The sequence below is a fragment of the Bos mutus genome, chromosome 11, assembly GCF_027580195.1.
Source record: "Bos mutus isolate GX-2022 chromosome 11, NWIPB_WYAK_1.1, whole genome shotgun sequence".
In the NCBI taxonomy this organism is placed as follows: Eukaryota; Metazoa; Chordata; class Mammalia; order Artiodactyla; family Bovidae; genus Bos; species Bos mutus.
In genome coordinates, this window is record NC_091627.1 from 43,503,380 (window position 1) to 43,508,579 (window position 5,200).

Genomic DNA, 5,200 nt, shown 5'->3' on the forward strand with positions numbered 1-5,200 from the left:
GCAGTGGCAGGTATCTCCCGGGCAGCTGCTTATCCGTCTGTATCTCCCACAAAACCAGAATCCCGTGAAGGCGGTGACTGTGTTTTCATTCCCTTACTCCTCCAATTGCACGTGAGTTCCCTCGTCCCACCCTGGAAGGGGGCGCGAGGCGTGGGGTTGCTCAGGCTGTGGAGAGCTTTGAGGCCCCTGGATGAGATATCAGATCTTCACTGCAGTGGAACCCAACCGCTGGCGGAGCTTGTACACTTGAAAACTTTGGGGTAGACAATCTACGACTTGGGCAAGAAATAAAACTGGGTCTCAAACTTCTTAATCTCAGGACCCCTTTATGCTCTTAACATTACTGAGAAGCTCAGAGTGTTCTGTATACCATATTAGAAATTAAACTGAAAATTTAAAAGTATTTACTTTAAATTGCAATAATAAATCCACTACCTTAACATATATTTTTAATAAACACCTGTATTTTCACACACAAAAAAGTGAGAAGTATGGCACCATTTTACATTCCTGCAATTTTAAAAAATGTTTAGCTTAATAAAAGACAGATGGTGTCTCTTATCTGCTTCTGGACTCACTAGCAGACTGAGTTTTCCAGTGAAAAGGGCAAATAACATCTTACTGTGAAAAGTTTTCATTTTGCAGACCTCCCATTTTGATATTAAGTATAAATTAACTACAGTGTAATTTTTGGATAAGAATTGGGAGGCTTTTTGTAAAAGAAACGTTGTCTTAGGTGCAGGCTGACGGCTAACGGCCAGGTTGCCTTAACGTTCACCACTGGGAAGACGTGGCCTGCGGTACCAGAAAGCAGAGTCTTAGCCGGTGTAGATATTAGTGTGTCATGTGAGAGTCAGGACTCTGTTGCAGCTGGTTAGTCACTGTCTGCTGTTCTCAGTTGCAGGGGGCAGAATGGTGGCCAGACCCCCTCTGTGAGGTCAAAAGCATATGAGAAAATTGATCGTTTTCCTGATTCAGATACTCTGCTAACTTTGAACCCATTTGGGGGTTCTTATCAATCCAAAAATATTTCAAATATTTTTGGTCCCACTCACCTCACACTTGTTAGAATCTCTACAGTCAAAAAGATAAGAGATGGCTGTGGGCTTCTGTGCCTGCCTAGTTCATCCACCTCTCCTTCTGCCTCCGCTGCCATCATGGTGCCTGTAAAACAGCTTGTTGGGGGCGGGGGGTGGGGGGGTGCAAAAAAAAAAAAGCAGGTCCTGCAGTTTACTCTGAACTGTACCCCTCCTGCAGAAGTGGAATCATAGATGCCGCCAATTTTGAGCAGTTTCTTCAGGAGAGAATCAAAGTGAATGGAAAAGCTGGGAATCTGGGCAGCAATCATATCAATCCAAAGACACAAAAGCAAGATCACTGTGACTTATGAGGTGACTTTTTTCCAAAAGGTATTTGAAATATCTTAAAAGTGAAAGTGCTGGTCCATCAATCGTGTCTGACTCTTTGCATCCGCCAGGCTCTTCTGTCCATGGAATTCTTTACCAAAAAATATTTGAAGAATAATCTAAGTGATTGGTTACACACAGTTGCTAACAGCAAAGAAAGTTACGATTTGTGTTACCTCCAGATTACTCTAGATGAAGATGAGGAGGAAGATGAGAATTAAAACTCAGGATCTAGAATATTTTGTGTATTTAAATAAAAAAGGAAACCCTTGTGCATTGTGGGTGGGAATGCAGATTGGGTGTAGCCACTATGGAAGACAGTATGGATGCTCCTCAAAAAATTAAAAATAAAACTACCATATGATCCAACAATCCTGAGTATATATCCAAAGAATATGAAAATAGGATCTTGAAGAAATGCCTGCATTCCCGTGTTCATTATGGCCTTGCTCACAACAGCCACGATATGGAAACAGCCCATGTATTTCTCAACAGACAAACGAATAACGCGGCACATATAGACAATGGAATACTATGCAGCCATTTGCAACAACGTGGATGGACCTTGAGGGCATTAGACAGAGAAAGACAAATACCAGATGTTATTACTTAAAGATGTAGAATCTAAAAAAGGCAAATGTCTAGAAACAGAGGGTGAAATTGTAATTTCCAGGGGCTGGGGGTGGAAGGTGGCGGGGAGATGGGGTGATGTTGATCCAAGGGGACAAACTTCCAGTTATAAGATGAATAAGTTCTGGGGAATCTAATGTATAGCAATAGTCTTATGTATAGACTACAGTTAATAATACCATATTGTATACTTGAAAGTTGCTAAGAGAGTAGATCCTAAACATTCTCACCACAAAAAAAGAAATGCTAATTATGAGATATGATGGAAATATTAACTAAAGCTCTGATGGTAATGGTTTTGTAATATGTAAGTATCGAATCAGCATGTTGAACACCTTAAACTTCCAGTGTTATATGTCATTTATATCTCAATAAAGCTGGGGGAGGGGGGAACACCACCACAGCAGCCCCAACATCTCCATGCCCTAGGCCTGCCCCAGGATCGGTGTGGAATGCCCCAGTGTCAGTGAAGAAGCTATGTGGGGAGACTTCCAGAATCAAGTAACAGATAAGGAAAGCTCCTTTCAGTTAATTCCCTCCAGGGACACCTAACCAGGGTGACAACCAGAATCATCGGAGGAATGGCAAAGGAATAGTGATTCCTGGGCCCACCTCACATAGTCCGGGGCGGAGGCTAGCTCTTAAAGCTCCAGTTGCACTCTTGAGCTGCCAGGTTTGGGAGCCGCTGCCTCCTCTATCGCCATCTACCTATCCTACAGAGCCCTCCATCTGTAGGCACCTTGGGATCACTTGGGGCATTTATTCATTTATTTAGGAACCTCATATCCTATAGTCCATGGGGTTGCAAAGAATCAGACATGACTGAGCAACTTCACTTTAGCTCTGCTGGGTCTTAGCTGCAGCATGTGGGATCCAGTTCCCTGACCAGGGATTGAACCTGGGCACCCTGCATTGGGAGTGCGGCGGAGTCTTAGCCACTGGACCACAAGGGAGTTCCCCAGCTCAATCCCTAGAGAGTCCAGTAACTGGAGATTAGGTAGACCTGGGATGGGCCCCGGAACAAGTTCTGAACAAGCAACTCAGTTCACACTGCCGTAAGTGGCCCTGGACCAGCCTTTGTCTGGAGGGCTTTTGCAGCCTGTGTGTTACTATCTGAGTGTCAGAAAGAGATTTTAGGGCCCAACTCACAATCAGCACAACCTTTGCCTTACTTCCCTTATCCTTTGAACAATCAGATCCCTTCTTGGGAATGGAAATTTATAATCCAGATTTTATAAATCATTTGATTTGAAGGTGACAGTCTCCCCTCCCTCCCCCCAATCCCAGAAAGGTACATTCCAAGAAGATCCTAGTCTTTTCAAACTCCACCCAGGCTCCAAGCACCACCGGCTCCCTTCACCACACTGGACAACCATCCTTCTACTCTGCGCCTATGTCTATATGTATACACATCCATCTTTCCAAAGAGCCAGGCTAAAGGTGCAACAGGCAGGAAAAATGGGGGGACAGATTTATGAACTCAGCTTTCTTCATACCAGGGGCCCCACTCCCACCTTCTCCAGCTCTGTAGAGGATATTTTAGTCCCATCACCACACACAAAAAAGAAATGCTAATTATAAGATATGATGGAAATATTAACTAATGCTCTGATGGTAATGGTTTTGTAATATGTAAGTATCAAATCAGCATGTTGAACACCTTAGTTTCATCCAAGGAAAAGAAAAACTGTCAGAAGCCCTCGAAGTGAAATTCAAAGATGCCACTTTGTTATTTTGATTATCTTGAGCTGAAGGCACTTAAAAAACAGCAAAGGCAGGGAGAAGCTTTCCTCCCCTTTATCTGCCTAAGACAGACCCTCCAGAAGGAACTTAACTGTCATAAATCCCTTCCCGGGGAGTTTCACCAACCAGGGAAGATGGTCACAGGAGAGGACACTGGAAGTCCACCCCACACTGAGACAAACATTGTCAGAAACTATCACATCTCCCATCTGTTCTTCAAAGGCCCGTCCACCTTTCTCCTAAATTGCCCCTTCCCTATTAAGAAGGTAGATAAACTCTCAAATCTCATCTCCTTCCTAGGTTTTCTTTTTTCCTGTGATATCCCTGTTGATGTCATGTTACAAGTCAAGAAATATGTATACCGTTCCTCTTGTTGGGCTTCCCTGCAATTCATTGCAAGAATTCGTCTGCAATGCAGGAGACCTGGGTTAGATCCCTAGCTTGGGATGATCCCCCCTGGAGAAGGGAATGCCTACCCACTCCAGTATTCCGGCCTGGAGAATTCCATGGACAGAGGAGCCTGGCAGGCTATAGTCCTTGGGGTCACAAAAAGTCAGACAGGACTGAGCAACTTTCACTTCCTCTTGTTAATCTGCTTGCTGTAAATTGATCTCATAGACCCAGCTGTTGAACCTAGGAGAGTAGAGGGCAAAGTCGTTCCTCTCCTACATCCTCCTCCATGTCATCTTTCTTTCTTTTCTTTGAGACCGCATGGACTATAGCCTGCCAGTCTCCTCTGTCCATGGAATTCTCTAGGCAAGAATATTGGAGTGGGTAGTCATTCCCTGCTCCAGGGGATCTCCCCGACACAGGGATCGAACCCAGGTCTTGTGCTTTGCGGGCAGATTCTTTATCATCTGAGCCGTCAGGGAAGCCCTTTTCTTTCATCAGACCATGCCGAGTTGTCTGCTAGGTGTTAGAGATACTAAGCTGAAAGTGGAACATGGGTCAGGCCTCAGGAAGTGGCGAGGAGGGACCTGATGCTAAACCAGCAGCTTTGGGGAGAGCTCAGCCTGCTCCCCAGGATCCTGGCCCATCTCCATGCACTGAGTGGGGGAGGGTGCGAGGAGTGACTGAGGATATTTCTGGGAAAAAGGATTCACCCGTGGCAACTTCTCAGCACCTACAAGAAGGGCAATTTCAAGGACAACACGCTTCTGTGTCCTGGAGTGCCGGCATCTTTGTGAGCACAGGCTCTTCCGTTCTTCGTATTATGCCCCGCATGCTCTGTAGGAGGCACTGCTGTTGTCTCCATTTTACAGACGAAGAAACTGAAACTCAGAGAGATGAATCAGCTTGCTAAATGCCTCAGGAAGAGGCGCTGGAAGCAAACCGCAGCTCTGTCTGACTTCAGAGCCCTTTTTGTAACAGCTCTAGAGAGACAGGCTTCACTGAAGGAGCTGGTAAAAACGGACGGGGCC

General features: G+C 45.2%; 1 pseudogene; it reads left to right on the forward strand.

Moving 5' to 3' along the window:
• The first annotated feature begins 1,157 nt into the window (after positions 1–1,157).
• LOC102279822 (large ribosomal subunit protein eL22-like) lies at positions 1,158–1,627 on the forward strand (annotated as a pseudogene).
• Positions 1,628–5,200: the final 3,573 nt, after the last annotated feature.